Genomic DNA, 12049 nt, shown 5'->3' on the forward strand with positions numbered 1-12049 from the left:
GCCGAAATTCTTGTGCTCGCAAAATAGCGAATGCCTGATAATTTGAGTGACAGGATGAGGCGTATGTGGGTGGTAACAGGGGAAGGTGCTTGAAGACGGGGAGTGGAGATCCGATCGCAGGCGTGCTTTCAAGGTCAAAACGGGCGTTTTATGGGTGTGCATAATTAAAACAGCAGCGTCATTGACCACGTCACTGGGTTTTTTTAAGCCAGAACTGGTCGCAAAATTGTGGTAGCAAAAACCAACCACAAGAATAGCGAGCAGCTCATACCCTGTTCGATGTACTCGATTAATCTAATAAATAGCGGACATGACGTAGGATGCGAGCGGCCAGGGGGCGTAGTTTCCCAAAAAACGACCGCAAGTTTTGTTCGCTCGTTCAGACCTAGAGGCGTGAACAGACCGCAAACAGAGAACGGTTCATTTGAATACCCACTCTATTTTCTGGACGAACGAGCGCAAATAGCGACCGGCTCTGAATCAGGCCCAATATCCGGGAGGTGATTATATCATACAGATAAAATCCGGGAGTTGCTTATATCATACAGATAATATCCGACAGGTGCTTATATCATACAGATAATATCCGGGAGGTGCTTATATCATACAGAATATATCCGGGAGGTGCTTATATCATACAGATAATATCCGGGAGGTGCTTATATCACACAGATAATATTCGGGAGGAGCTTATACCACACAGATAATATCCGGGAGGGGCTTATATCATACAGATAAGATCCGGGAGGGGCTTATACCACACAGATAATATCCGGGAGGTGCTTATATCATACAGATAATATCCGGGACGTGCTTATATCATACAGATAATATCCGGGAGGTGCTTATATCATACAGTATATATCCGGGAGGTGCTTATATCATACAGATAATATCCGGGAGGTGCTTATATGATACAGAATATATCCGGGAGGTGCTTATATCATACAGAATATATCCGGGAGGTGTTTATATCACACAGATAATATCCGGGAGGTGCTTATATCACACAGACAATATCCGGGAGGTGCTTATATCACACAGACAATATCCGGGAGGTGCTTATATCACACAGAATATAACCGGGAGGTGCTTATATCACACAGATAATATCCGGGAGGTGCTTATATCACACAGATAATATCCGGGAGGTGCTCATATCACACAGATAATATCCGGGAGGTGCTCATTTCACACAGATAATATCCGGGAGGTGCTCATATCACACAGATAATATCCGGGAGGTGCTCATATCACACAGATAATATCCGGGAGGGGCTTATATCACACAGATAATATCCGGGAGAGGCTTATATCACACATATAATATCCGGGAGGGGCTTATATCACACAGATAATATCCGGGAGGCGCTTATATCATACAGATAATATCCGGGACGTGCTTATATCACAAAGACAATATCCGGGAGGTGCTCATTTCACACAGATAATATCCGGGAGGTGCTCATTTGACACAGATAATATCCGGGAGGTGCTCATATCACACATATAATATCCGGGAGGTGCTTATATCATACAGAATATATCCGGGAGGTGCTTATATCATACAGATAATATCCGGGAGGTGCTTATATCACACAGATAATATGCGGGAGGTGCTTATATCACACAGAATATAACCGGGAGGTGGTTATATCACACAGATAATATCCGGGAGGTGCTTATATCACACACATAATATCCGGGAGGTGCTTAGATCACACAGATAATATCCGGGAGGTGCTCATTTCACACAGATAATATCCGGGAGGTGCTCATATCACACAGATAATATCCGGGAGGTGCTTATATCACACAGATAATATCCGGGAGGGGCTTATATCACACAGATAATATCCGGGAGGGGCTTATATCACACATATAACATCCGGGAGGTGCTTATATCATACAGATAATATCCTTGAGGTGCTTATATCATACAGATAATATCCGGGAGGTGCTTATATCATACAGATAATATCCGACAGGTGCTTATATCACACAAATAATATCCGGGAGGTGCTTATATCACACAGAATATATCCGGGAGGTGCTTATATCACACAGATAATATCCGGGAGGTGCTTATATCACACAGATAATATCCGGGAGGTGCTTATATCACACACATAATATCCGGGAGGTGCTTATATCACACAGATAATATCGGGGAGGTGCTTATATCATACAGATAATATCCGGGAGGGGCTTATATCACACAGATAATATCCGGGAGGTGCTTATATCATACAGATAATATCCGACAGGTGCTTATATCATACAGATAATATCCGGGAGGTGCTTATATCATACAGAATATATATCCGGGAGGTGCTTACATCATACAGATAATATCCGGGAGGTGCTTATATCATACAGAATATATCCTGGAGGTGCTTATATCATACAGATAATATCCGGGAGGTGCTTATATCACACAGAATATAACCGGGAGGTGCTTATATCACACAGATAATATCCGGGAGGTGCTTATATCACACAGATAATATCCGGGAGGTGCTTATATCACACAGATAATATCCGGGAGGTTCTTATATCATACAGATAATATCCGGGAGGGAGGTGCTTATATCACACAGACAATATCCGGGAGGGGCTTATATCACACAGATAATATCCAGGAGGTGCTCATATCACACAGATAATATCCGGGAGGTGCTCATATCACACAGATAATATCCGGGAAGTGCTTATATCATATAGATAATATCCGGGAGGTCCTTATATCATACAGATAATATCCGGGAGGTTCTTATATCATACAGATAATATCCGGGAGGTTCTTATATCATACAGATAATATCCGGGAGGTTCTTATATCATACAGAATATATCCGGGAGGTGCTTATATCAGACAGATAATATCCGGGAGGTGCTTATATCATACAGATAATGGGCCTGATTCAGAGCCACTCGTAAGCGGCAGCTCGTTAGCTCCGAGCGATGTTTGCCCAACTGTGCATGCGCACGGATCGTTATACGCATGCGCGAACCAGTCAGTGCGGCCGAAATTCTTGTGCTCGCAAAATAGCGAATGCCTGATAATTTGAGTGACAGGATGAGGCGTATGTGGGTGGTAACAGGGGAAGGTGCTTGAAGACGGGGAGTGGAGATCCGATCGCAGGCGTGCTTAAAGGTCAAAACGGGCGTTTTATGGGTGTGCATAATTAAAACAGCAGCGTCATTGACCACGTCACTGGGTTTTTTTAAGCCAGAACTGGTCGCAAAATTGTGGTAGCAAAAACCAACCACAAGAATAGCGAGCAGCTCATACCCTGTTCGATGTACTCGATTAATCTAATAAATAGCGGACAAGACGTAGGATGCGAGAGGCCAGGGGGCGTAGTTTCCCAAAAAACGACCGCAAGTTTTGTTCGCTCGTTCAGACCTAGAGGCGTCAACAGACCGCAAACAGCGAACGGTTCATTTGAATACCCACTCTATTTTCTGGACGAGCGAGCGCAAATAGCGACCGGCTCTGAATCAGGCCCAATATCCGGGAGGTGATTATATCATACAGATAAAATCCGGGAGTTGCTTATATCATACAGATAATATCCGACAGGTGCTTATATCATACAGATAATATCCGGGAGGTGCTTATATCATACAGAATATATCCGGGAGGTGCTTATATCACACAGATAATATCCGGGAGGTGCTTATATCACACAGATAATATCCAGGAGGGGCTTATATCACACAGATAATATCCGGGAGGGGCTTAAAATCATACAGATAATATCCGGGAGGGGCTTATATCACACAGATAATATCCGGGAGGCGCTTATATCATACAGATAATATCCGGGACGTGCTTATATCATACAGATAATATCCGGGAGGTGCTTATATCATACAGTATATATCCGGGAGGTGCTTATATCATACAGATAATATCCGGGAGGTGCTTATATCATACAGAATATATCCGGGAGGTGCTTATATCATACAGAATATTTCCGGGAGGTGTTTATATCATACAGATAATATCCGGGAGGTGCTTATATCACACAGACAATATCCGGGAGGTGCTCATATCACACAGATAATATCCGGGAGGTGCTCATATCACACAGATAATATCCGGGAGGGGCTTATATCACACAGATAATATCCGGGAGGGGCTTATATCACACATATAATGTCCGGGAGGTGCATATATATCATACAGATAATATCCTGGAGGTGCTTATATCATACAGATAATATCCGGGAGATGCTTATATCATACAGATAATATCCGACAGGTGCTTATATCATACAGATAATATCCGGGAGGTGCTCATATCACACAGATAATATCCAGGAGGTGCTCATATCACACAGATAATATCCGGGAGGTGCTCATTTCACACAGATAATATCCGGGAGGTGCTCATATCACACAGATAATATCCGGGAGGTGCTCATATCACACAGATAATATCCGGGAGGGGCTTATATCACACAGATAATATCCGGGAGGGGCTTATATCACACAGATAATATCCGGGAGGTGCTTATATCACACAGATAATATCCGGGAGGTGCTTATATCACACAGATAATATCCGGGAGGTGCTTATATCATACAGATAATATCCGGGAGGGAGGTGGTTATATCACACAGATAATATCCGGGAGAGGTTATATATCACACAGATAATATCCGGGAGGTGCTCATATCACACAGATAATATCCGGGAGGTGCTCATATCACACAGATAATATCCGGGAGGTGCTCATTTCACACAGATAATATCCGGGAGGTGCTCATATCACACAGATAATATCCGGGAGGTGCTCATATCACACAGATAATATCCGGGAGGGGCTTATATCACACAGATAATATCCGGGAGGGGCTTATATCACACATATAATATCCGGGAGGTGCTTATATCATACAGATAATATCCTGGAGGTGCTTATATCATACAGATAATATCCGGGAGGTGAGTATATCATACAGATAACATCCTGGAGGTACTTATATCATACAGATAATATCCGACAGGTGCTTATATCATACAGATAATATTCGGGAGGTGCTTATATCATACAGAATATATCCGGGAGGTGCTTATATCACACAGATAATATCCAGGAGGTGCTTATATCACACAGATAATATCCGGGAGGTGCTTATATCACACAGATAATATCCGGGAGGTGCTTATATCACACAGATAATATCGGGGAGGTGCTTATATCATACAGATAATATCCGGGAGGGGCTTATATCACACAGATAATATCCGGGAGGTGCTTATATCATACAGATAATATCCGACAGGTGCTTATATCATACAGATAATATCCGGGAGGTGCTTATATCATACAGAAAATATATCCAGGAGGTGCTTATATCATACAGATAATATCCGTGAGGTGCTTATATCACACAGACAATATCCGGGAGGTGCTTATATCACACAGACAATATCCGTGAGGTGCTTATATCATATAAAAAATATCCGGGAGGTGCTTATATCACACAGACAATATCCGGGAGGTGCTTATATCATATAGATAATATCCGGGAGGTCCTTATGTCATACAGATAATATCCGGGAGGTTCTTATATCATACAGATAATATCCGGGAGGTTCTTATATCATACAGATAATATCCGGGAGGTGCTTATATCATACAGAATATATCCGGGAGGTGCTTATATCAGACAGATAATATCCGGGAGGTGCTTATATCATACAGATAATGGGCCTGATTCAGAGCCACTCGTAAGCGGCAGCTCGTTCGCTCCGAGCGATGTTTGCCCAACTGTGCATGCGCACGGATCGTTATACGCATGCGCGAACCAGTCAGTGCGGCCGAAATTCTTGTGCTCGCAAAATAGCGAATGCCTGATAATTTGAGTGACAGGATGAGGCGTATGTGGGTGGTAACAGGGGAAGGTGCTTGAAGACGGGGAGTGGAGATCCGATCGCAGGCGTGCTTTCAAGGTCAAAACGGGCGTTTTATGGGTGTGCATAATTAAAACAGCAGCGTCATTGACCACGTCACTGGGTTTTTTTAAGCCAGAACTGGTCGCAAAATTGTGGTAGCAAAAACCAACCACAAGAATAGCGAGCAGCTCATACCCTGTTCGATGTACTCGATTAATCTAATAAATAGCGGACATGACGTAGGATGCGAGCGGCCAGGGGGCGTAGTTTCCCAAAAAACGACCGCAAGTTTTGTTCGCTCGTTCAGACCTAGAGGCGTGAACAGACCGCAAACAGAGAACGGTTCATTTGAATACCCACTCTATTTTCTGGACGAACGAGCGCAAATAGCGACCGGCTCTGAATCAGGCCCAATATCCGGGAGGTGATTATATCATACAGATAAAATCCGGGAGTTGCTTATATCATACAGATAATATCCGACAGGTGCTTATATCATACAGATAATATCCGGGAGGTGCTTATATCATACAGAATATATCCGGGAGGTGCTTATATCATACAGATAATATCCGGGAGGTGCTTATATCACACAGATAATATTCGGGAGGGGCTTATACCACACAGATAATATCCGGGAGGGGCTTATATCATACAGATAAGATCCGGGAGGGGCTTATACCACACAGATAATATCCGGGAGGTGCTTATATCATACAGATAATATCCGGGACGTGCTTATATCATACAGATAATATCCGGGAGGTGCTTATATCATACAGTATATATCCGGGAGGTGCTTATATCATACAGATAATATCCGGGAGGTGCTTATATGATACAGAATATATCCGGGAGGTGCTTATATCATACAGAATATATCCGGGAGGTGTTTATATCACACAGATAATATCCGGGAGGTGCTTATATCACACAGACAATATCCGGGAGGTGCTTATATCACACAGACAATATCCGGGAGGTGCTTATATCACACAGAATATAACCGGGAGGTGCTTATATCACACAGATAATATCCGGGAGGTGCTTATATCACACAGATAATATCCGGGAGGTGCTCATATCACACAGATAATATCCGGGAGGTGCTCATTTCACACAGATAATATCCGGGAGGTGCTCATATCACACAGATAATATCCGGGAGGTGCTCATATCACACAGATAATATCCGGGAGGGGCTTATATCACACAGATAATATCCGGGCGGGGCTTATATCACACATATAATATCCGGGAGGTGCATATATATCATACAGATAATATCCTGGAGGTGCTTATATCATACAGATAATATCCGGGAGATGCTTATATCATACAGATAATATCCGACAGGTGGTTATATCACACAGATAATATCCGGGAGGTGCTTATATCACACAGATAATATCCAGGAGGTGCTCATATCACACAGATAATATCCGGGAGGTGCTCATTTCACAAAGATAATATCCGGGAGGTGCTCATATCACACAGATAATATCCGGGAGGTGCTCATATCACACAGATAATATCCGGGAGGGGCTTATATCACACAGATAATATCCGGGAGGGGCTTATATCACACAGATAATATCCGGGAGGTGCTTATATCACACAGATAATATCCGGGAGGTGCTAATATCACACAGATAATATCCGGGAGGTGCTTATATCATACAGATAATATCCGTTAGGGAGGTGCTTATATCACACAGATAATATCCGGGAGGGGCTTATATCACACAGATAATATCCGGGAGGTGCTCATATCACACAGATAATATCCGGGAGGTGCTCATATCACACAGATAATATCCGGGAGGTGCTCATTTCACACAGATAATATCCGGGAGGTGCTCATATCACACAGACAATATCCGTGAGGTGCTTATATCATATAAATAATATCCGGGAGGTGCTTATATCACACAGACAATATCCGGGAGGTGCTTATATCATATAGATAATATCCGGGAGGTCCTTATATCATACAGATAATATCCGGGAGGTTCTTATATCATACAGATAATATCCGGGAGGTGCTTATATCATACAGATAATATCCTGGAGGTACTTATATCATACAGATAATATCCGGGAGGTGCTTATATCAGACAGATAATATCCGGGAGGTGCTTATATCATACAGATAATGGGCCTGATTCAGAGCCACTCGTAAGCGGCAGCTCGTTCGCTCCGAGCGATGTTTGCCCAACTGTGCATGCGCACGGATCGTTATACGCATGCGCGAACCAGTCAGTGCGGCCGAAATTCTTGTGCTCGCAAAATAGCGAATGCCTGATAATTTGAGTGACAGGATGAGGCGTATGTGGGTGGTAACAGGGGAAGGTGCTTGAAGACGGGGAGTGGAGATCCGATCGCAGGCGTGCTTAAAGGTCAAAACGGGCGTTTTATGGGTGTGCATAATTAAAACAGCAGCGTCATTGACCACGTCACTGGGTTTTTTTAAGCCAGAACTGGTCGCAAAATTCTGGTAGCAAAAACCAACCACAAGAATAGCGAGCAGCTCATACCCTGTTCGATGTACTCGATTAATCTAATAAATAGCGGACATGACGTAGGATGCGAGCGGCCAGGGGGCGTAGTTTCCCAAAAAACGACCGCAAGTTTTGTTCGCTCGTTCAGACCTAGAGGCGTGAACAGACCGCAAACAGCGAACGGTTCATTTGAATAGCCACCCCTATTTTCTGGACGAGCGAGCGCAAATAGCGACCGGCTCTGAATCAGGCCCAATATCCGGGAGGTGATTATATCATACAGATAAAATCCGGGAGGTGCTTATATGATACAGAATATATCCGACAGGTGCTTATATCATACAGATAATATCCGGGAGGTGCTTATATCATACAGAATATATCCGGGAGGTGCTTATATCACACAGATAATAGCCGGGAGGTGCTTATATCACACAGATAATATCCGGGAGGGGCTTATATCACACAGATAATATCCGACAGGTGCTTATATCATACAGATAATATCAGGGAGGTGCTTATATCATACAGAATATATCCGGGAGGTGCTTATATCACACAGATAATATCCGGGAGGTGCTTATATCACACAGATAATATCCGGGAGGTGCTTATATCACACACATAATATCCGGGAGGAGCTTATATCACACAGATAATATCGGGGAGGTGCTTATATCATACAGATAATATCCGGGAGGGGCTTATATCACACAGATAATATCCGGGAGGTGCTTATATCATACAGATAATATCCGACAGGTGCTTATATCATACAGATAATATCCGGGAGGTGCTTATATCATACAGAATATATATCCGGGAGGTGCTTATATCATACAGATAATTTCCGGGAGGTGCTTATATCATACAGAATATATCCAGGAGGTGCTTATATCATACAGATAATATCCGTGAGGTGCTTATATCACACAGACAATATCCGGGAGGTGCTTATATCACACAGACAATATCCGTGAGGTGCTTATATCATATAAATAATATCCGGGAGGTGCTTATATCACAGAGACAATATCCGGGAGGTGCTTATATCATATAGATAATATCCGGGAGGTCCTTATATCATACAGATAATATCCGGGAGGTTCTTATATCATACAGATAATATCCGGGAGGTGCTTATATCATACAGATAATATGCGGGAGGTGCTTATATCATACAGAATATATCCGGGAGGTGCTTATATCAGACAGATAATATCCGGGAGGTGCTTATATCATACAGATAATGGGCCTGATTCAGAGCCACTCGTAAGCGGCAGCTCGTTCGCTCCGAGCGATGTTTGCCCAACTGTGCATGCGCACGGATCGTTATACGCATGCGCGAACCAGTCAGTGCGGCCGAAATTCTTGTGCTCGCAAAATAGCGAATGCCTGATAATTTGAGTGACAGGATGAGGCGTATGTGGGTGGTAACAGGGGAAGGTGCTTGAAGACGGGGAGTGGAGATTCGATCGCAGGCGTGCTTAAAGGTCAAAACGGGCGTTTTATGGGTGTGCATAATTAAAACAGCAGCGTCATTGACCACGTCACTGGGTTTTTTTAAGCCAGAACTGTTCGCAAAATTGTGGTAGCAAAAACCAACCACAAGAATAGCGAGCAGCTCATACCCTGTTCGATGTACTCGATTAATCTAATAAATAGCGGACATGACGTAGGATGCGAGCGGCCAGGGGGCGTAGTTTCCCAAAAAACGACCGCAAGTTTTGTTCGCTCGTTCAGACCTAGAGGCGTGAACAGACCGCAAACAGCGAACGGTTCATTTGAATAGCCACCCCTATTTTCTGGACGAGCGAGCGCAAATAGCGACCGGCTCTGAATCAGGCCCAATATCCGGGAGGTGATTATATCATACAGATAAAATCCGGGAGGTGCTTATATCACACACATAATATCCGGGAGGAGCTTATATCACACAGATAATATCGGGGAGGTGCTTATATCATACAGATAATATCCGGGAGGGGCTTATATCACACAGATAATATCCGGGAGGTGCTTATATCATACAGATAATATCCGACAGGTGCTTATATCATACAGATAATATCCGGGAGGTGCTTATATCATACAGAATATATATCCGGGAGGTGCTTATATCATACAGATAATATCCGGGAGGTGCTTATATCATACAGTATATATCCGGGAGGTGCTTATATCATTCATATAATATCCGGGAGGTGCTTATATGATACAGAATATATCCGGGAGGTGCTTATATCATACAGAATATATCTGGGAGGTGTTTATATCATACAGATAATATCCGGGAGGTGCTTATATCACACAGACAATATCCGGGAGGTTCTTATATCATACAGATAATATCCGGGAGGGAGGTGCTTATATCACACAGATAATATCCGGGAGGGGCTTATATCACACAGATAATATCCAGGAGGGGCTCATATCACACAGATAATAGCCGGGAGGTGCTCATATCACACAGATAATATCCGGGAGGTGCTCATTTCACACAGATAATAACCGGGAGGTGCTCATATCACACAGATAATATCCAGGAGGTGCTCATATCACACAGATAATATCCGGGAGGGGCTTATATCACACAGATAATATCCGGGAGGGGCTTATATCACACATATAATATCCGGGAGGTGCTTATATCATATAGATAATATCCTGGAGGTGCTCATATCACACAGATAATATCCGGGAGGTGATAATATCATACAGATAATATCCGGGAGGTGCTTATATCATACAGATAATATCCGACAGGTGCTTATATCATACAGATAATATCCGGGAGGTGCTTATATCATACAGAAAATATCCGGGAGGTGCTTATATCACACAGATAATATCCAGGAGGTGCTAATATCACACAGATAATATCCGGGAGGTGCTTATATCACACAGAATATAACCGGGAGGTGCTTATATCACACAGATAATATCCGGGAGGTGCTTATATCACACAGATAATATCCGGGAGGTGCTTATATCACACAGATAATATCCGGGAGGTGCTTATATCATACAGATAATATCCGGGAGGGAGGTGCTTATATCACACAGATAATATCCGGGAGGGGCTTATATCACACAGATAATATCCGGGAGGTGCTCATATCACACAGATAATATCCGGGAGGTGCTCATATCACACAGATAATATCCAGGAGGTGCTCATTTCACACAGATAATATCCGGGAGGTGCTCATATCACACAGATAATATCCGGGAGGTGCTCATATCACACAGATAATATCCGGGAGGGGCTTATATCACACAGATAATATCCGGGAGGGGCTTATATCTTACAGATAATATCTGGGAGGTGCTTATATCATACAGATAATATCCTGGAGGTGCTTATATCATACAGATAATATCCGGGAGGTGCTTATATCATACAGAATATATCCGGGAGGTGCTTATATCAGACAGATAATATCCGGGAGGTGCTTATATCATACAGATAATGGGCCTGATTCAGAGCCACTCGTAAGCGGCAGCTCGTTCGCTCCGAGCGATGTTTGCCCAACTGTGCATGCGCACGGATCGTTATACGCATGCGCGAACCAGTCAGTGCGGCCGAAATTCTTGTGCTCGCAAAATAGCGAATGCCTGATAATTTGAGTGACA

Source organism: Taudactylus pleione, unplaced genomic scaffold (genome assembly GCF_031769625.1).
Source record: "Taudactylus pleione unplaced genomic scaffold, aTauple2 ptg001279l, whole genome shotgun sequence".
Classification (NCBI taxonomy): Eukaryota; Metazoa; Chordata; class Amphibia; order Anura; family Myobatrachidae; genus Taudactylus; species Taudactylus pleione.